The sequence below is a fragment of the Kogia breviceps genome, chromosome 19 (genome assembly GCF_026419965.1).
Source record: "Kogia breviceps isolate mKogBre1 chromosome 19, mKogBre1 haplotype 1, whole genome shotgun sequence".
In the NCBI taxonomy this organism is placed as follows: Eukaryota; Metazoa; Chordata; class Mammalia; order Artiodactyla; family Physeteridae; genus Kogia; species Kogia breviceps.
In genome coordinates this window covers 14,220,274-14,242,649 of record NC_081328.1, presented here as the reverse complement: position 1 = coordinate 14,242,649, position 22,376 = coordinate 14,220,274, and the positions used below count along the sequence as shown (strand labels likewise).

Below are 22,376 nucleotides of genomic sequence, written 5' to 3'. Positions count from 1 at the left end.
ATCTGCCTATCAACGCCATGAGAGGCAGATCTAAGGCACTCATCCCCCCATAGTCTTAACCATATGCTCTAGTAGGAAGAGATGTTGAAATGCTGCTTTCTTCAGGTTACAAAAACCTCACACTCTATTGTTTAGTAAAAATAATAGGCATTTATAGATCACTTTTCACATCCAACACACCTTACAAAACATTTAACCATTTAATCCTCACAATCTCTTTAAACATTAAAAAAATTTTTTAAACACATGCTCAAAAACATTTTTTTTTTTTCAGTATTCAGAAAGATAAAGTAAAAGTCACTCTTCTCATCCCCATCATCCTACTCCCAGGGATGATTGTTAATACTTCCAGAAATTTTCCTTGCATAAGCAAACATTAATATATTGTAGCTGCTCTTTAAGAAACACACATGCACACAAGCCATAATTATATTATGCATATTATACTGCTTTGTGCTCCCCACACACTTATCACTATATCTTGGACACTTTTCCATCTTTATAAAGATGTACCTCATTCTTTTAAAGGAGTGCATAGTATTCTATTTTACAATTATATATAATTTATTTAAATAGTCCTCTACTGATGAACATTTAAATTGTTTCCAGTCTTTACTATTATATACAGTATCACTATGAACATGCTTTCACACAATCTTTGGGCATTCATGTGAATATATTTGTTCGATGGATACCTAGAGGTGGAATTGGCAGTTAGTTAAAATATTTTAAACATCTTAGGAATCGGGAGACATAATCAAATTGCCTTCCTAAAGGGTCTAGTTTTTTGTTTTCCACTGGAATCTTTGTGTCTCCTCCCACATTGTGATCTATTAAATTAACTCAGGGTCCAAGATTCTCCTCTACACATCTTTTACATACTGTGTTAAAAAATATATATATATATATCAATTATGTATATATACGTACATATGCATATGTATACGTGTACAATATGAGAAAAGTAAAACATGCTTAAGGAAACTAGAGAAATATACTAAATTATAAAGAAAAATATGAAGAACTATATTATAGACAATTAATTTAAAAGAATTACTTAGACTGTAAAAAATATAGTACATAAACTATTTTGAAGACAATTTTTAATTCAAAAGATTTTTTTAAAATTTATTTATTTATTTATTAATGGCTGTGTTGGGTCTTTGTTTCTGTGCGAGGGCTTTCTCTAGTTGTGGCAAGCGGGGGCCACTCTTCATCACCGTGCGCGGCCCTCTCACTATCGCGACCTCTCTTGTTGCAGAGCACAGGCTCCAGACACACAGGCTCAGTAATTGTGGCTCACAGGCCCAGTTGCTCCGCGGCATGTGGGATCTTCCCAGACCAGGACTCGAACCCATGTCCCCTGCATTGGCAGGCAAATTCTCAACCACTGAACCACCAGGGAAGCCCCCAGAAGATGTTTTAAGATCTTGTTTGATGCTAATGATGTAGAAGACATTATAGGTGAATGAGCCAAATGTGGCCTAATACTGTCAATGTCCTGAAATGGAGTGAGACAGAGACAGAAAAATGGGAAATAAATTTGGGAGTAACATAATACAGAATCTAGAGGAGCTGAGAAGGTCTTGAAAGTAAAAACAATAACTGATATTTATTGAGCTGACACTCACTGTGTACCAGATCCTCTATTAAGAGTTTACATGCAGTATCTCAATTCTCACAAACAACCCTATGATTCTATTATTATCTTTACGAGGCTCAGAGAGGTTAAATGATTTGCCTAAGGTAATACAGTAGTATTTCAAACTCAGCCAGTTATTCTGGCTCCAGAACCTGTTTTGTTAATCAGTCTTCTACATTGTCTGCATGATTATGTAGGTTCACTACCGAACAGGTTAAGTCTGAAAAGGTCTACTGCCAACAGGAAGAACTCCTGAGGACCTTAAATACCTACCTTCCTGCACCTGGTGTTTTCTCCTCTACTTGATCCTAGCTATAGCTAGCAGGTCCTGACAATAATAGGGACCTAACCCAGTACTAAATATAGCAGTAAGATGATCTTCTGGCTGTTGTATACCATCTTCTTGCTACCAGATCCCTTAGAACTCTGTATTTCAAACTCCTATTCATCCCAAAACATTTTTCAAAGCACTTATATCTAAACATTATTTTGTTTCCCTAGTGTTTCTATACACAGCATCTTACATGAAGGAGGCATTTAATGTATTTGTGGATAATCATGGGATCATCATCTCATTTGATGTTTTAAATAAACCTACTAGCTGGGCAGGTATTATCGTTCCTTGCTACAGTTAAGGAAAAGATGAACCAGACTAATGTCTAGGTGATAAGAAGCCTAGACTCTACGCTAAGGTGTGTCCAATTCATCCAGTCTCAGATCCATTCATCTAAGCTGAGATGTGTCCAATTCAATCTGTCAACATACTATTGACAGACTAACTGAATACAACTGGACAAATCCTGAACACCTTAAGGCCAGGCACTTTAAATACTGATTATCAAAATGAGTTAAACCCTTTTATAATAATTTCCTACTTAAAACCCCCCAATAGTTCCTTATTCCCTTTCAGATCAAGTCCAAGCTCTTCTTCTGGCCTTCAGATCCTCCATAATTTATTTATTTATTTATTTCTCCTTTTCTTTTCTTTTTATTTTTGTCTGCGTTGAGTCTTCGTTGCTGTGTGCAGACTTTCTCTAGCTGTGGCGAGTGGGGGCTACTCTTCATTGCAGTACGTGGGCTTCTCATTATGGTGGCTTCTCTTGTTGCGGAGCATGGGCTCTAGGCGCACTGGCTTCAGTAGTTGTGGCATGTGGGCTCAGTAGTTGTGGCACGTGGGGTCTGTAGTTGTGGCACATGGGCTTAGTTGATCCGCGGCATGTGGGATCTTCCTGGACCAGGCTCGAACCTGTGTCCCCTGAATTGGCAGGTGGATTCTTAACCACTGCACTACCGGGGAAGTCCCAGATCCTCCATAATTTAAATCCTACTGTAATCCAGCCATTATGGCATATTATTCTCAATTCCATCCCTTCTCCAACACTATCAGTGTAGCTATTTTTTACCCATTCTCCCAAAACAAATCCTTGCCATAATTAGGTGGTTTCTATCCTGTCCTCCTATATCTGAGTCTCCCTCTCCTCTCTGTTCAAATTATTCCTTCTCTGAGACCATTTTTATCCAGGTTATCCACGTATAAAATATTTTCAAGGCCTGGTTCAATTCTCAGTTCTTTCATTAATTAAAAACTCTACAGTGTTTTCACATACATCCTCACTTGATTCTTACTGAAATCCTGTGTAGAGGTAAATAGAGCTAGCTGGGATTATCAGTTTCATTTTATTGGTGTGGAAAATTGAGGCTCAAAAATTAAGAGACTTGCCCAAGTTTACATAGCAAGTGTCAGAGTTAGGATTTGAACTGAGGCCTTCTGATTAAGTCCAATGATCAATTCCTGGTTTATAGTATGCTATGACTCTTTTCTAACGCCTTTAGAATTTATCTATTTATTTATTTATTTTAAAAAATTTTATTTATTTATTTTTGGCTGCGTTGGGTCTTCGTTGCTGCGTGCAGGCTTTCTCAGGTTGCGGTGACTGGGGGCTACTCTTCATTGCGGTGCGTGGGCTTCTCACTGCAGTGGCTTCTCTTGCTGTGGAGCACGGACTCTACGTGAGTGGGCTTCAGTAGTTGTGGCTCGCAGGCTCTACAGTGCAGGCTCAGTAGTTGTGGCGCACGAGCTTAGTTGATCCGCGGCATGTGGGATCTTCTTGGACCAGGGCTTGAACCCACGTCCCCTGCATTGGCAGGCAGATTCTTAACCACTGTGCCACCAGGGAAGTCCCTCATTTAGCACTATAATTTGTATTGTTATTCAAGGTCTTATTCTCTATTTTATGTCACACATGCCACATAATTTATCTCTCTGCTGAAGCAAATCACGTACAGTAACTCTCTTTTGTGTACTTCGTAGAGCCTAGCACAGTGCCGGGCAAGTCATAAGCATTAAATATATTCTGGTTGGTTGATCCTTTACCCCACACCCCACTATATTCTGCTTAGGGCTCTGGATAAATATTCCCTGAAGGAATCAATATGTTAATGACAGAGGGTCTCTCTCCCTGGGAGCTCCTGATATGGGGAGAAATCCCTAGGACTCCTTTTCATTGCCTCATCTTTCGGCTGCCTCTTGCTCTTTGGGTAGATGCCTCCTTCATACAGAGAATACAGCAGAGGGCCTGGAACACAATCCAGTATGTAAGGGTTTTATTTTTATTTTCAAGCCTCCTCTAGACTTTCAGGAGCCAAAAGTTCAAATCGCAGCAGGATTGATTCAGCCCTTTCACAAGCAATTTAGTACTATGCAGTTTGTTTAGCCTGATCAAGTTTCCAGGCCCTGGCTGAGCAGCATCATTATCTCTCCAAGCTTTCATGTATCAGCTTCCCTGGCCATATTTCACTTTCCATGTCTTTCTTCTCTGAAATCAGGTGAACAAGCAAAATTACACAGTTATACACAATTTTGTACTTTTCAACAACCTTCAGATATCTTCATGGAATTTAAATACGATACAGGAAGTTTTCTTTTTTTCTTTTCCCTGCCTCGGTTATGCAAAAATCAAGAAGGATGCAAAAGTTACACTCCTCCATTCTCAGTAGAAAGGGGGTACTCTGTATCATTCTTCAGCTAGTACATCAACTAACTGAGAAGAGATATGGTATTGCTCGATTCTATTCAATCCACCTCAGCTGGAAGGCCAACTGGACAATGGATCTTAAGTGAAATGAAAAACACTTTGCCAGGGGAAAAGAAGACTAGGTAGCAACTCTTTCTCTTAATGTTTAATTGCGAAATATTTCAAACATACAGCAAAGAACAGAGAGGATAACACACAGCCAGATACTCAGTAGACAGCAGGATCATGTTCTAACATTTTACTCTTCAGACTTTAAAACATTACACTTGAAGCCCCCTGTGAACTTCTCTCAGAGCACTTTCCCCTTCCTCTATGCACGTAACTACTCTCCTGAATTTGGTGTTCATCCTTCCATTCATGTGTTTATATTATGCATGTGGAATATTTTTCTTTAATATAAACTCATTCAGAAAATTACAGCTTAAAAGCATTGAACTTTAAAAAAATTTTTTCTTAAGGATGCTATATAAAATACACATGAGAGTAAATAAAAACGTTTTCCTGCTAAAAACTTCTAGTCCAGGGATGGATAGATGAGTAGATATACGATAAAGCCAATACGGCAAAACGTTAATTGTGAATCCAGGGGGGATGTGTATTTGAGTGTTTACTGTATACTTCTTTCAACTTGCTTGCGTGTTTACATTTTTTTTTCCTTTAATTTTATTTATTTATTTTTGGCTGTGTTGGGTCTTCATTGCTGTGTGTCGGCTTTCTCTAGTTGCAGCGAGTGGGGGCTACTCTTCGTTGCCGTGTGCGGGTTTCTCATTGCTGTGGCTTCTCTTGTTGCAGAGCATGGGCTCTAGGCGTGCGGGCTTCAGTAGTTGCGGAACACGGGCTCTAGAGCGCAGGCTCACTAGTTGTGGCACACAGGCTTAGTTGCTCCGCGGCATGTGGGATCTTCTTGGACCAGGGCTTGAACCCGTGTCTCCTGCACTGGCAGGCGGATTCTTAACCACGCCGCCAGGGAAGCCTTACATTTTTAAAAAATAATAAAATATTAGGAAAAAAAACCCCCAAAATCTCTAGTTCATATTTTGTCTAAAAATCTCAGTGAGGAAGGACATCAACTGGTTTCAGATGCTTAAGGATCTATACTGTAAGTATACTTACAGAAAACAATAATTAGGCTTGATAGTCTAATTACTGTTTAAGCTCTTACTTTATGGTATGTAACAAATAAAAAGAGAAAAGACCAGTTCCTCTAAGATTTATCTTCACAGAGCCATTATCTTGTAAAGCAGCAATTTCAGCTTTGACGTTTCCATCCTTTTCTGGAGAGTTCATAAAGTGATTTGTTTGTAATCCCTTTCTCACCATGATTTAAGCCCCCAAATGGAAAACTGTTTATGGTTGATAAGCACACCTAATAAAATGAGTGTACTAAAAAATTAGAAGAGCAATACTTTTAAATGTTTTAAAAAGATTTTTAGAGTCCCTCTCACAAACCTTCTAAATGAACTTATCTCAGGAAAATGCTTTGCTACAAGTTGATCTTGAGAAGAACTAGTACAAAAGACATTCACTACTGGTAAAATAAATACCACTGTGGTTTAATATTACACAATAGTACTTTGCCTACTGTTTGAGGTATTTTCATATTTGTATATTATTTTTGCCTGACAATAAGCACACTAATTTTTTTTTAAGGAAGAGGAAACGGAGTCTCAAAGAATGAATCTACTTGTGTCAAGTCATGCAACCAGTACAAACATAGGCCTCCTAACTTCAATACCAGTGCTCTTTTCATATAACTGAGAACAATGAACTAAAAATCTTTTTGTTTTAGTGGCATTTAAAAAATGACTACATTACCAGAAATTACACTATTTATCATTTGTTTGTGAAGTACTTTACCTTAAGTGGCCTGATTTAATAGTAATTACTCTTTGGGGTCGATATTTTCATAATTTTATAGGTAAAGTAACATATTCAGAGAAAACTAAGCTTAATGAAGACTGTTTTAAATTACAGCATACTGCCTTCCAAAAAGAAGGTCCTTCAAGGAAAAGGATTATGTTGGGTTAAAAACAGCAATTCCATTTTAGGAAATGAGAGATATTGTTGCATCAACACAATTCTTAACAAGAAATTTTTAAGAAAAATTGTGTACTTATTAAAATTAAATTTAATTAACATTTTAAATTAAAATTTAAAATATGTACAAGCTGACTTTTGAAAATTGAGCAAATAAAAAGACATGATAAATGATTGTCAAAAATAAGTCAGTGAAATTTACTGATTGCTGAACACTACTTATAATTATAGTCCTTTTTATATCATAGAAAATAAATTTTGGGCTTTGTGTGTGAGCCTAGTGACAGACAGATTTAGCTAACAGTGAATGAATTACAGTTAAAGAGTTATTTTCTTCTTATAATATTATCAGGTGTAATTTATTCTAGATATTACTAGAACAGAAGTGGATGATTAAATATAATGTTACAGTTAATTAAACAGTAATAAAAACATAGCCCCCCCACCCCCGCCCCATGCGGAAACTCTTACAGCTGAATGTAATCCAAAGTGGCACCTAAATACACATTTAAAAGTTAATTCTGTCAGGAGCTTACCTGGCGGCGCAGTGGTTGAGAATCTGCCTGCCAATGTAGGGGACACGGGTTCGAGCCCTAGTCTGGGAAGATCCACATGCCGTGGAGCAACTAAGCCCGTGCACCACAGCTACTGAGCCTGCGCTCTAGAGCCCGCGAGCCACAACTACTGAAGCCCACATGCCACAACTACTGAAGCCCGCGCGCCTAGAGCCCATGCTCTGCAACAAGAGAAGCCATCACAATGAGAAGCCTGCACACCACAACAAAGAGAAGCCCCGGCTAGCCTCAGCTAGAGAAAGCCCGCGTGCAGCAACGAACACACACAGCCAAAAATAAATAAATAAAATAAATCTATTAAAAAAAAAGTTAATTCTCTCAAGAAGAAATTTCATCACTTAAAAAAAAAAAAGCACACAAATACTTGTCTTTGTGGGCTATAAGTGTTCTTTGTAAAGATGCAATCCCTGTTTAAAGGCATCTTAATTCTGCACAGCCACCCCATCTCCAAAGAGCAATATTGATATCGAAATATATAGAGTGATACCGCTTGAATGATGGATGTCCATCAAACATTAAGTTCACATCTCTGAAGGGAGTTCAAATTTTGCTCTGCATCAAAATAAAACCCGTAAGGGGTAGCCATGTTTTCCCCTAAGAACCCTGTTTTTTACAAAATCTCAAGGGAAAGAGAGCTTTAGTTAGTCAAACTGAAGCATTAACTACGAAAAAATTTCTGCTTACTCTTTTACATGGGCATAATAAGTACTGGAATGATAAGTACTAAGAATCTAGGGAAAATTCTGTAATAATAAAAAAAGGAACCCTAGGAAGCAGAATATTAAATTTCTTATGCTGAACCTTCAAAATACGGCTTTTACAGTCCTAAATGTTAATTTATGTTTGGACATATACTATACTTATTGTTTATATTTTACAGATGGGTAAATAGAGGCATACCAAAACAGTGAATGCCAATTTTGCCAGGTACCATGTTAGTGTGAGATATTCAAAGAAGTATGAATATATAATTAAATACTAAACAGCTCCCTGTAAAGCAGGAGAGACAGATGAGATATGTGAAAAAAAATGGCCATCAGTCCACCAAACTACCCAATGTTCCTCCCTGAATTGCATGCTTTTTACAGGTTTGCATTTGCAGATGTTGTTCACTTAACTTGAAAAATCTATTCCTCCCCTCTCATCACTACCCAAAGCTGTCTGGTTAATGCTTTTATTCAAGATGCCTTCTATAAAGGTTATAGTGGGTTATAAATGTTCTTAGTAATAGTAAATAATTTATTAAGCATTTACTGTGTGCTAAGCATCATGCCAAACTATGTAAATGAATGATATCTCATTTCATCATCACGGCAATTTTATGAGAACTGCTAACCAGCGTTCACTTTTAAGGAATTTCCTGGAGTAACTGACAGTCTCCATTCTCTCTGTAAAGCATCCTACCATAGTAGCAGAGACGCCCCTGCCTAACAGGTTACTCCTCTCTAGTATGCCTGTTCACTTCTGCTTTTACAAGTTGGATGCTCATCAAGAATATTTGTATTTGTTTTAAGAACTGTTGGTTCCAAGGTAGAGAATGCACTTGAGGACACCGGAAGGGGGAAGGGTAAGCTAGGACAAAGTGAGAGAGTGGCATGGACATATATTTATCACCAAATGTAAAATAGATAGCTAGTGGGAAGCAGCCACATAGCACAGGGAGATCAGGTTGGGGCTTTGTGTCCACCTAGAGGGGTGGGATACGGAGGGTGGGAGGGAGATGCAACAGGGAGGAGATATGGGGATATATGTTTATGTATAGCTGATTCACTTTGTTATACAGCAGAAACTAACACACCATTGTAAAGCAATTATACTCCAATAAAGATGTTAAAAAAAAAAGTGACAGAAACAACCCCCCCCCCCGCCAAAAAAACCTGTTGGTTCCTATTGCAATCATAATTATATAATTTAATGAAACATTATGTAAACCAATTACGTATGAATACGAAAATAATTTATTTCTATGAAAATAAAGTCGGATGCTTTTGAAAAACCTAAAAAGAGGAGAGTTACTTTAAAAATTGCTGTTGAAGCCTCTTCAATAATTGGTGCTGGGAAAACTGGACAGCTACATGTAAAAGAATGAAATGAGAACACTCCCTAACACCATATACAAAAATAAACTCAAAATGGATTAAAGACCTCAATGTAAGGCCAGACACTATCAAACTCTTAGAGGAAAACATAGGCAGAACACTCTATGACATAAATAACAGCAAGATCCTTTCTGACCCACCTCCTAGAGAAATGGAAAGAAAAACAAAAACAAACAAATGGGACCTAATGAAACTTAAAAGCTTTTGCACAGCAAAGGAAACCATAAACAAGACGAAAAGACAACCCTCAGAATGGGAGAAAATATTTGCAGATGAAGCAATTGACAAAGGATTGATCTCCAAAATTTACAAGCAGCTCATGCAGCTCAATATAAAAAAAAAACCCCAACCCAATCCAAAAATGGGCAGAAGAACTAAATAGACATTTCTGAAAAGAAGATATACAGATTGCCAACAAACACATGAAAGGATGCTCAACATCACTTATCATTAGAGAAATGCAAATCAAAACTACAATGAGGTATCACCTCACACCAGTCAGAATGGCCATCATCAAAAAATCTACAAACAATAAATGCTGGAGAGGGTGTGGAGAAAAGGGAACCCTCTTGCACTGTAGGTAGGAATGTAAATTGATACAGCCACTATGGAGAACAGTATGGAGGTTCCTTAAAAAACTAAAAATAGAACTACCATACCACCCAGCAATCCCACTACTGGCATATACCCTGAGAAAACCGTAATTCAAAAAGAGTCATGTATCACAATGTTCATTGCAGCTCTATTTACAATAGCCAGGACATGAAAGCAACCTAAGTGTCCATCAACAGATGAATGGATAAAGAAGATGTGGCACATATATACAACAGAATATTACCCAGCCATAAAAAGAAATGAAACTGAGTTATTTGTAGTGAGGCGGATGGACCTAGAGTCTGTCATACAGAGTGAAGTAAGTCAGAAAGAGAAAAACAAATACCATATGTTAACACATATATATGGAATCTAAAACAACAACAACAACAAAAAATGGTTCTGAAGAACCTAGGGTCAGGACAGGAATAAAGACGCAGATGCAGAGAATGGACTTGAGGACACGGGGAGTGAGAAGGGTAAGCTGGGACGAAGTGAGAGAGTGGCATGGACATATATACACGACCAGATGTAAAATAGATAGCTAGTGGGAAGCAGCCACATAGCACAGGGAGATCAGCTCGTGCTTTGTGACAACCTGCAGGGGTGGGATAGGGAGGGTGAGAGAGAGACGCAAGAGGGAGGAGATATGGGGATATGTGTATATGTATAGCTGATTCACTTTGTTATAAAGCAGATACTAACACACTATTGTAAAGCAATTATACTCCAATAAAGATGTTAAAAAAAGAAAAGAGATGAACAGGGTAAGAACTGCCGGTGAAACCAACTGGGATACTATGGGCAGAGGGTATAAAGAGAACCAGCAAAGAATGATGATAAGAAAGCCAAAGGAGGTGAGAACTGCAGAGAAGAATGGTCAATAGTGTCATTTAAGATGGGGATCAAAAATTACTCAGTGGCAATCTTAACAAACAGCAGTTTGAGTGGTGGAGGGAAAAAAAGTCAGATTTCATGGGTTTAACAGTGAATGTAGGGCTTCCCTGGTGGCGCAGTGGTTGAGAATCCCCTGCCGATGCAGGGGATACGGGTTTGTGCCCCGGTCCGGGAAGATCCCACATGCCGCGGAGCGGCTGGGCCCGTGAGCCATGGCCGCTGAGCCTGCGCGTCCTGAGCCTGTGCCCCGCAACGGGAGAGGCCACAACAGTGAGAGGCCCGCGTACCACAAAAAAAAAAAAAAAAAAAAAAAAAAAAAAAAAAAAACAGTGAATGTGAGTTGACAAAGGAGGCAGTAAATACAGACTGTCCTTTCAAGAAATCGAAATAAACTTGTAGTTTGAGGTGAAAACAAGGTTATGGGATGGTATTTTAAAATTATATTTTAATTTCTTTTAGTCTGATAAAGACCTGACCCTGTTTATAAGATGAGGGAAACAAGCCAATAGAGAGAGTTAAAACACTGTATTTAACCCTATGACAAATTAAAACATTAAATAATAGTCACAATAAATCTTGATAAAGGATACAATATTTAAAGAGTCTAAACTCCATGAAACAGGAATATTTTTACCAAAGGTATAGATGCCAATAAGACCATAAGAATTAAAAACCTTCCAAAAATGTGTTCACATACTTGAACCTTAAAGATCCATATCAAGTTGGCTCGGAAGTCATTTTCCAGAAATTTGTAGAATGGCAGAGAAATGTAATTGCGTGTGTGTGTGTGTGTGTGTGTGTGTGTGTTAAGGATAATTTAATTTCTCATTCTCGAAATATGCTTGACATCTGAAGAGATCTGCATAGGCTTATTTTCTGCTACATGGCATTAAGAGTTTAATATACCCCCAAATAAATTACAGTATGTAAAAAATAAACAAAAGCCTAGAGTGAGGAGAGATTAGGAGGTAATTCAGTTAATGAGCTTTATGTGGTGGAATCTGGTATTCTAAAAATTGAGCTCCTGCATAGTTACCTTATCGCACACAGTTAAGGGACTTGGAATTTCATATGTAACTTCTGGCCAGCAGGTTATTTTTTTAAAAATAAGAACCATTTCCTCTTTTCAATCACAGGTAAAATCTCCAACTTAAAAACAGTAACACACATGAACTTCTTATTGGCATCATATTTTTAATGTAATTATTTGTAATCTTCCCAAATATGCCTTTCCTATATTCTACATGGCCTGTATTTTCCTGTCCCAGAGGGTATCAATTTTAAATATTTTATGTGGCTAAAGACGCAGCAGCAACGTATGTGTGTGTGTGAGAGAGAGTGAGTGTGTATGTAATGTATATATGTTATAGATCATCCTTTTAACAGAAAGCTTAGAGTTTGGTTTTCTTAAAATTAAGTCATTTGGTATTCTGTAGAATTCACATACCAATCTACCTAAGACAATCACCATTTTACTCAGTTGAATACTAAAAGTGATTTCATTGATTACATGTTCCAGCTGTTAAGAGGAATAGTTTTGTAAAACAAAACAAACAAATAAACACTGGTCTGCCACTTATATTTAAATTTAGTCGAAAACCTTAATGTATAAACTGCCTTTTTTTTTTTTTTTTAGGGGGGATGAAGAACTAGGCTATAGTGATTCTGAAGGTTTCTGAAATACTGTAAAGATTTACTTGTTTATTATGGACATAAAATTATGATCCTACTTTTAGAAGAGCTCAGTTTATAATAATAAAAAGGAATATTATTAATAATAATAATAGTTACTACTTGTTGAGTGCCTATTATTGTGATAGGCACTTAACTTTTATATCTCAAATCCTTGTTTCTGTTATAGAGTTGAGGAAGTGGGCTCAAAGAGGCTAAGTATCTTTTCCCAAAGCCTGAAAATGGGTGGAAAGTATGGTTCTTTATTCATTCCTTCTACAGAAAACTAGTGAGTACCATCTATGTGCCAGAATTTAAGGATACAATCATGAACAAGATATTATCTTTGCTCTCACTCAGTTTAAGTGGCAAGAACAGACAAGTAATGTGTAACAACAGTGTTGGAAGTGCTGTGAAAGGGAAGCAGAGAGTTCTGCTAGAGCATGAGGTGAGAATTTTTCCACTGAAGAGTAAGGATTATTATAAGCAAAGGTGGCTCATAACCAATTATGTGTTTTAAGTAGTTTCTAAATTTCCTGATCTTTTGTTTGGTGTATCGGCAGAACAGCTGTTTTAGGGTTGGTTTAGGTAATCCATAACAGGTCCTTTCTTCTTCCTCCAAATGGGTCCTTGGCTTGGGGAAATTCTCAGTGAATAATTAATATCAGAATAGTCTGCCAGTTATGTTTATTAATACAATCTTTTTGTCTCAGGATGGTGGAATAGCAGTGAGTCAGAGAAGCAAGCAGATGAGTCTGTGCTTAATAAATACTCACTGATGAATGAAGCAAGATGATCGGTACCTTTAAACAGGGTTTTACAAATAGCATCCAATGGCTGTGACTTTAGGTAATCACCTAGGTTGAATCAGATTTGACTTACTGACTCAGAGATGGGAAGCTCCCATTTCTAATTCAATACTAGGTTTGTACTAAGTAAGAACTTTATTGGTATATGAAGTGTGACAATTTCTCTTCTTGTTTTTCCCCAGTAAATGATCTTAATATTATATGATGTAAATGGTGTCAGTCATAGTACAGAGTTAGAGAAATTAGGCTGTGAGTTTGTGAAATTAAAATGGAACAGAAATAAGAAAACACTAGTGAAAGTGTTGCCTTAATACTTGCTGCTTGATATTCATTTAAGCTTTCCTATAAACAATTTTATTTGCATTTTCAACAATCCTATAGGATAGATGGGCAGATGCTATCCTCATTTTACAGATAGACAGGAAGGCTCAAACAGAAGTGAATTTTTATCCATAGAAACATTATTATAGGGCTTCCCTGGTGGTGCAGTGGTTGAGAGTCCGCCTGCCGATGTAGGGGACACGGGTTCGTGCCCCGGTCTGGGAAGATCCCACATGCCGCGGAGCAGCTGGGCCTGTGCGTCCGGAGCCTGTGCTCCGCAACGGGAGAGGCCACAACAGTGAGAGGCCCGCGTATCGCAAAAAACAAACAAACGAACAAACAAACAAACAAAAAAAGAAATATTATAATGAGGATAGAAAAAATAATGTAGTCCAATTCTCTGCCATTACACAGGTATAATAAAAAATATTTGATGCTTATAATTTATATATGTATATATATTTCCTGTTAAATTACAGTTTGAAAAACAGATGCTGTGCTGGGGTAAGTTTTCACTTTTACTTGGGAAATCTTTTGTTTTTCAGAAATCTTGTTCTCTAATCACCTGATGAAAATATAGCAAGCATTTTGAACTATCTTTTCTAAAGACTAATAGTCTACAAATAATACTAATATTCAACACATCAGTTCAAATAAATGCTTTACTCATCATCTTCTGAGATAATTAAATATGAATGTTGAAGTGATATAGAATTTGATGATGGCGGCAATTTGAGAGTTCATTTGAGTTAATAGGAAATCTTTCTGTAGTGTTTATTTCCTTTAAAATATGTTTAACACACATACAGGTGATACATAAATACATATATATAATTTTTCTTACTCTGAAGTATGTACTTGTGTGTGTATACCCTGTGTGTGTACATATACATACGTATGTATGTGTAGATATACTTCAGGGTAAGAAAAATCATGAATCTCAGGAGTTCCTACAGTTCATACTGCTTAAACCCATAAGCACAAGAATATCAGAAGGAGAGAAGAAAATAAAAACTTGACCTTATACTGAACTCAGCAGTTCTGATATTAAGTGTTCAGAATAAACCTTTCCTAATAGCCTCTTGTCCTTTCATCCAAAACAAATAACTTGTAGTGAACAAGAAAAGAAGTATACTAACTTTATTAATTTTTTAAAGTTTCCTGAAAATTTTCTGGAGGAAGGTAGATTCTAATTTTGGGAACTGCAGTGGGAGTGTAGAGAAATAGGGAAAAGGATAGGCAAATCTTTTATTCTTTTTTGTAGGCTACTTTTTTTAAAAATGAAATTAATTACACCTTTTATTCATTTGGGAAAATCATTTTTGGAGAAGGTACCAGCACTACAGAAAGTTAATCATCCAGCCATGAATTACTTTTAAAGCCACAAGATGGATTTTTTTAACAAGCTTCCCTAGCTTCAACTCATATATTTATCATTCATTTGCTCAGTAATTTAACAATTAGGTAATGCATGCCTACTGGTTGCCAGGGCTTGGCCTGGATCTTGGGAATGTAAAACCAAGGCATGCATGGGAGACAAACAAGAGTGTGAAAAATGATGAAGTCCTTCCTTAGAGAAAATTACTATGAACTTTTCAATGTTAATTTTATTCACCAAATTAATATACAACAGACTTGCAAAATTCAACACAGTTTTAAAGTAGGATTAACAGCAAGTGTACTTTTTCATGAGTGAGTGAAACTATTTTCTTTTTTTGGATATATAGTTGTCTTTTATTTGTATGTTCTGCTTTGTTGTTGTTGTTGATGATGAAAAGAAAAGAAAATCCTTAATATAGTAGCTCTTCTGTCCTGGATGTATGCATTCAAACTCATTCCCTGGGTTTCCTTGGCTGCATTGTTTTTTCTGTAGGTAGGGCCTTATCCTGAGATAATATCACTTGATGCTCTTGCTGAATTAGTAAAGCCAATGCCAAAACAAGTCATCAATACTTTCTCTCTGCCCTTGAGTTCTTCACATCATGGCTTTATTTTTAAATTTTAAACCTAATCTGGAAAAAGCTTTTCAAATGCCTCAAAAACTATGGTAAGGGGAAGACAGCAGGGCTAGCAGGTCTTTGGAGCACGAGCAGCCTCTAGGATCAGGCTATAGTTAGTAGAATCTACACATCTGCCTGTTTAGACTCCTTCCAGCAGCAGCTTGGTTGGCATAGTTTCTGCCAAGATCCACTGGAGCACTGCTGTCCCGGGCCCTGAGGGTTGAAGGCCAGTTCAGCACTCAGGAAGGTTCTTTTGGTGGTCTTGGCAAAAAGTGATAGCCCAAAGCCCAGAGCCTTCCCAGGGTTGGCCCCTTTCACATGGTCTGCATAAATAAAGAAAGAAAATGTTGAAGGTGCTCCCTCAAGAGCCACCATTTAGTTAGTCATCGAAGGTTATACATCTATGGAGTAGCCCTCTCTTACTTTTGATTTATCTAGGATCTGTGAGCTGAATAGGTCTCAAGACCTTCCTTATAAGGCATGAGAAAAATACTACGCCACCTCTAGGAGGCATCCCCATTGCACAGTCTTCAGTTCAAAGGATTCATTCATCAATCTTAAACTGTTTCCACACAGGGCTGTGGTCATAAAGAGCCAAGCAAAGAAGGCTTTGGAGGTAACAGCCTCTACTGTGATAAGCACTGTAGTTGTGTTCTATTAACTCAACATACAAAGGCCTAGTTGATAATAAAAGGGTGCACTAATTTGGTTTACTTCCATTGGAAAACCAATGATTGTTTTGTCCAGCAGCCTTGTGACATTGGCTTCAAAATCTCTGAGGCCTGGGTTGGGGTCTTTGGCCTGGGTTTTTTGGACCTTGATGGGATGGACAGACGTGCAAGAAGTTGCAACACACACGGCTGAAAAAGTACATCTGTATTGTCATGTGGGTGCCATGGAGGTATTGTACCCACATACAGAGCACTGGAGATGATGGTAGTACCTGTGGCTTTCTCTCTCTCTTGCAGCTCACTGACAATGTCTTTTTAAAAGGATAAACTTAAAAAAGAATATTTGCATAGCACTTTGCGATTACTGAAAGTAGATGTTTTCTTTTAACTCAAAAAGGTACAGAAACATATTGGATTGTGGTTAAAATAAAAAATTCATTCCTATTATCAGTTATTTAATTGTTAGATCTTATAACTTACAGCACTATCTAGTTCTTATAGGGAGATATCTCCTTGGTTTTAGTAGTTAATAAATACATAAATGTTAATTACTGAGAACTTTTTATTTTGCTAGAGGCATAATTTTACATTTTTAACCTTCCTGTTTGAAGACTCAAGCTTTACCTATAAAATGTTATTGTATATTTGTCAATTATTCCTTAATACAGTTTTTTTTTAAGTATCAATTTTATTTAAGGACAACCTAGGAATTTGTCCATTTCATCTAGATTATCCAATTTGTTGGTGTACAACTGTTCATAGTACACTTTTTTAATCCTTTTTATTTCTGTAGAATCAGTAGTAATGTCCCCACTTTTATTGCTGATTTTAGTAAATTTTTAAAATAATTTAATTAATTTATTTATTTTTGGCTGCGCTGGGTCTTCGTTGCTGAACACAGGCTTTCTCTAGTTGCAGTGAGCGGGGGCTACTCTTTGTTACGGTGAGCAGGCTTCTCATTGTGGTGGCTTCTCTTGTTGCATAGCATGGACTCTAGGTGCATGGGCTTCAGTAGTTGTGGCTCATGGGCTCTAAAGCGCAGGCTCAGTAGTTGTGGTGCATGGGCTTAGTTGCTCCGCGGCATGTGGGATCTCCCCGGACCAGGGTTCAAACCCATGTCCCCTGCATTGGCAGGTGGATTCTTAACCACTGCACCACCAGGGAAGCCCCAGCTATTTTTTAAAAAACTTTATTTTTTGGCCGCACAGCATGTGGGATCTTAGTTCCCTGACCGGGGATAGAACCTGCGCCCCTGCATTGGAAGTGCGGAGTCTTAACCGCTGGACTGCCAGGGAAGTCCTGATTTTAGTAATTTTAGTCTTCTCTCATTTTTTCTTAGTCCATCTAGCACCAGAATTTGTCAGTTTTGTTGATCTTTTTGAAGAACGAACTTTCGGTTTCATCAATTATCTCTATTGATTTTCTAGTCTCTATTTCATTTATCTCTGCTCTAATCTTTATTATTTCCTTCGTTCTGTTAGCTTTGGGTTTCGTTTGTTCTTCTTTTTCTAGTTCCTTCAGGTGTAAGGTTGGTTTGTTGATTTGAGATCCTTCTTATTTTTCAATGTAAGAATTTTTAGCTATAAATTTCCCCCTTTTGACTGCCTGGGGGGGTGGGATAGGGAGGGTGGGAGAGAGGGTGATGCAAGAGGGAGGAGATGTGGGAGCATGTGTGTATGTATAACTGATTTAGTTTGTTGTAGAGGGAAAACTAACACACTATTGTAAAACAATTATACTCCAATAAAGATGTTAAAAAAAAAAAAAAAAAAAAAAAATTTCCCCCTTAGCACCGCTCTTGCTGTGTGTGTCCTGTAAATTTTGGTATGCTGTGTTGTTTTCATTTGACTCCAAGTATTTTCTAATTTCTCTTGTAATTTCTTCTTTGATGCACTGGTTGTTTAAAAGTGTGTTGTTTAATTTCCATAATTTTGTGAATTTTCCCATTTTCCTTTTGTTACTGATTTCTAACTGCATTCCATTGTTATCTTAGAAGACACTCTGTATGAGATCTATCTTTTAAAATCTATTGAGACTTAATTTGAGGCCTAACATATGGTCCATCTTGGAAAATGTCCCATGTGCACTTGAGAAGAATGTGTATTCTGTTGTTGCTGGGTAGTGTTCTGTATATGTCTGTTAGATCTAGTTGGTTTATTGAGTTAAGTCTTCTATTTCCTTACTTATCTTTTGTCTGATTGTTCTATACATTATTTTCAGTGTGGTAATGAAGTCTCCAACTATTATTATAGAACCGTCTATTTCTCCCTTCAATTCTGTTTTTGATTCATACATTTTGATGGTCTGTCATTAAGTGCATAAATGTTTATAACTGTTATATTTTCCTGCTGCATCAAATCTTTTAATACAAAACATCCCTCTTTGTCTCTTGTAACCTTTTTGATTTGAAGTCTACTTTATCTGATAATTAGTACAGTCACCCCTCCTCTCTTCTGGTTACTATTTGCATATAACATCTTTTTCCATCCTTTTACTTTCAACCTGATTGTGTCCCTGGATCTCAAATGAGTCTCCTGTAGTTGGGTCATGTATTTTTTATCCTTTATGCCAATTTCTGTCTTTTGTTTGAAGAGTTTCATGGACTCATTTACACTTAAAGTAATTACTGATAAGAAAGGACTTGCTTCTCTCATTGTGCTATTTATTTTACACATGCCTTAAAGCTTTTTTTGTCCCTTATTTCCCACATTACTGTCTTCTTTGGTGTTTTGTTGAGTTTTTGTAGTGAAATGTTTAAATTCCTTTCTCATTTCCTTTTGTGTATGTTCTATAGCTAATTTCTTTGTGGTTATCATGGGATTACACTTAACAACCTTAAGTTTTAATACTCTGAATTCAACTTATACCAGCTTAGCTTCAATAACATACAAAAACTGTTCCTTTACAGCTCTGTCTCCACTCCTTTCAGTTTCTGATGTCACAACACCATTATTCATTGTGTCCCAAAACATAAACTAATAATTATTTTATTTTTTATTTTGTTTTATTTATTTATTTTTAAAAATTTATTTATTTATTTATTTATGGCTGTGTTGGGTCTTCGTTTCTGTGTGTGGGCTTTCTTCAGTTGCGGTGAGTGGGGGCCACTCTTCATCGCGGTGTGCGGGCCTCTCACCAGCTCCATATGCGCAGGCTCAGTAGTTGTGACACACAGGCCCAACCGCTCCATGGCATGTGAGATCTTCCCAGACCAGGGCTCGAACCCTGGTTCGAACCCATGTCCCCTGCATTGGCAGGCAGATTCCCAACCACTGCAGCACCAGGGAAGCCCCAATAATTATTTAAAATTCATTACTCTCTTAAATTATGTATAAAACAAGGTTTGGAGATATAAACCAGAGTTACAGTAACACTAGCTTTTACACTAATCATTGGGGGTTTTTTAGTTTAAATGTATTCGTCTCTTAAATCACACAGAAAACAAAAAGTGCAGTTACAAACCAAGGTTACAATAATACTAGCTTTTATAATTGCCCATGTATTTACCTTTACTGACATCATTATATCTCCATAGGGCTTTGAGTTACTATCTGATGTCCTTTCATTTTACCTTGCAGGAAGCCCTTGGGCATTTCCTGCAGGGCAGGTCTAGTGGCCATAAACTCCCTCAGCTTTTATTTATCTGGAATATCTTAACTTCTCTTTCTCTTTTGAAGGGCAGTTTTGCCAGATATAGGATTCTTGGTTGACCGTTTTTTTCTTTTAGAACTTTGAATATATTGGCCCATTGTCTTTTGGCCTCCAAAGTTTCTGATAAGAAAACTTTCGGCCTCCAGATTTCTTTTTTTTTTTTTTTTTTTTTTTTTTTTTTTGCTGTATGCGGGCCTCTCACTGCTGTGGCCTCTCCCGTTGCGGAGCACAGGCTCCAGACGCACAGGCTCAGCGGCCATGGCTCACGGGCTTAGTTGCTCCGCGGCATGTGGGATCTTCCCGGACCAGGGCACGAACCCGTGTCTCCTGCATCGGCAGGCGGATTCTCAACCACTGCGCCACCAGGGAAGCCCTGGCCTCCAGATTTCTGATGAGAAATCTGCTGATATTCTTCTTGGGGATCCCTTGTATGTGATGATGCACTTCTTTCTTGATGCTTTCAAGATTCTTTCTTTGTCTTTATCTTTTGAAAGTTTTATTATAATGTGTCTCAGTGTGGGTCTCTTTGAGTTCATCTTACTTGGAGTTTGTTGAGTTTCTTGGATATTTATACTGTGTCTTCCAACAAATTTGGGAAGGTTTTTGTTGTTGTTGTTGTTGTTGATTTTTGGCTGTGCCACGTGGCTTGCGGGATCTCAGTTCCCGAACCTGGGATTGAACCTGGGCCACCGCAGTGAGAGCCTGGAATCCTAACCACTAGGCCACCAGGGAACACCCAAATTGGGGAAGTTTTTAGCTATTATTTCTTTAAATATTTACTCTGGCTCTTTCTCTCTCATCCTTCCAAGTCTCCCATGATATGTATGTTGGTCCTCTTGATGATGTCCCATAAGTCCCTTAAGTTCTGCTTGCTTTTATTCAGTCCTTTCTCTTTCTCTTCCTCAGACTTGATACTTTCCATTGTCCTATCTTCAAGTTTGATGATCTTTTCTCTTGCCTGCTCAAATCTGCCTCTGAATCCACCCAGCGAATTTTTAATTTTAGTTACTGTACTTTTCAGCTCCAGAAGCTCTTTTTTGGTTTCTTTTTAGATTTTCTATCTCCTTATTGACATTTCCATTTTGTTCACACGTCATTTTCATAACTTCCTCCACATTTTCCTTTAGTTCTTTGAACATCTTTAAGATGGTTGTTTTAAAGTCTTTGTATAGTATATCTGCCATTACGTGTTTTTCAGGGACAGTTTCTGCTATTTTTTTCTTTTGAATGGGTCATACTTTACTGTTTTTTGTATGCCTTGTGAATTTTTGTTGAACACTAATAATGTGGTATTAGTGTGAATCTAATAATGTGGTAACTTTGGAAATCAGATTCTCCACCTTCCCCGGGGTTCACTATTTTTTTGTTATTGTTTTTGTTTTTCTGATTGCTGTAGGCCATCTCTGTGCCAAGGATCAGTCTGAGATGTAAGCTTAAGGTCTTCTCAGGTCTTTTCTGAGCCTTTCCCTAGGCATATGTGGACATATTCTAATTTTCCCCCTATATGAGCTGTTTTTGAAGTCCTCTCTTTAATGTCTGACTCCCAAAAGGTGGAAAGGCAAAAAGTGAAGGGGGAGAAAAAAAGGGTGCTAGCCCTTTAAATCCCTGGATGTCACTTCAGCATGAGGGAGAGGGGCTTGCAACAAAGGAGAGAGATGCAGCAACACTGGCTGCCTGCCCCTTTGTCTGCACCTCTATGATCAGAACTGGCACTCAGCTATCAGATCACAGATCCCTGATACCTGGAGGACAGGGTCTTTTTTGCCCACCCCATCTTATATGAGCCCTGTGCAAGCTACACCAGGAACATGTGCACAGCGGCCTACCATGTGGCTGAGGGGGAGGGATGGATAGCTACTAAGAGCTAAGAGCTGAAATTGACCACAATTTACCCTCCAGTTCTTCCCCTAGTAGTTGCAGGCCTTCAACAGACTCCAGAGCTCAAAAAATAGCTATGTCAGACAGATTCCGCCAGTGCAATTTGTTGTCAATATGTAGAGCCAGATTCCTGGTGCTTCCTACTCCACTATCTTCCCAGAATCCTCTCCCAGCAGTAATAGGTATTTGACACTTTATTCGTCTCTGGAGTTTTATACTATAAAAAAACAACTTTTCAAAAACTTACTTTGGCAAAGTAAAGAATTGAGAGGAAATTGCTTTCTTTCTTTCTTTCTTTCTTTTTTTTTTTTTTAATACCCTGAAGAATAACATCTGGGGGGAAGAAAGTAAAATTATTAAAAGAAAAAAACCAAGTAAAATTATTTACCTAGCTTTAAAAGATATACCTAATTTCATCATGTCTGCAATAATTAGTTTGCTTTTCAAGTCAGATTTAAGAGGAATGCCTACTGTAGCTACCAGAAGCAGAACATGT

General features: G+C 37.7%; 1 protein-coding gene and 1 pseudogene across 4 annotated transcripts in view; both read right to left on the bottom strand.

Annotated features, from left to right (window-relative positions):
- Positions 1–22,376, bottom strand: part of SSH2 (slingshot protein phosphatase 2) — a 242,957-nt gene that overhangs the window by 116,416 nt on the left and 104,165 nt on the right. The window lies entirely within an intron of this gene.
- Positions 15,417–16,194, bottom strand: LOC131745765 (RNA 3'-terminal phosphate cyclase-like protein pseudogene; annotated as a pseudogene).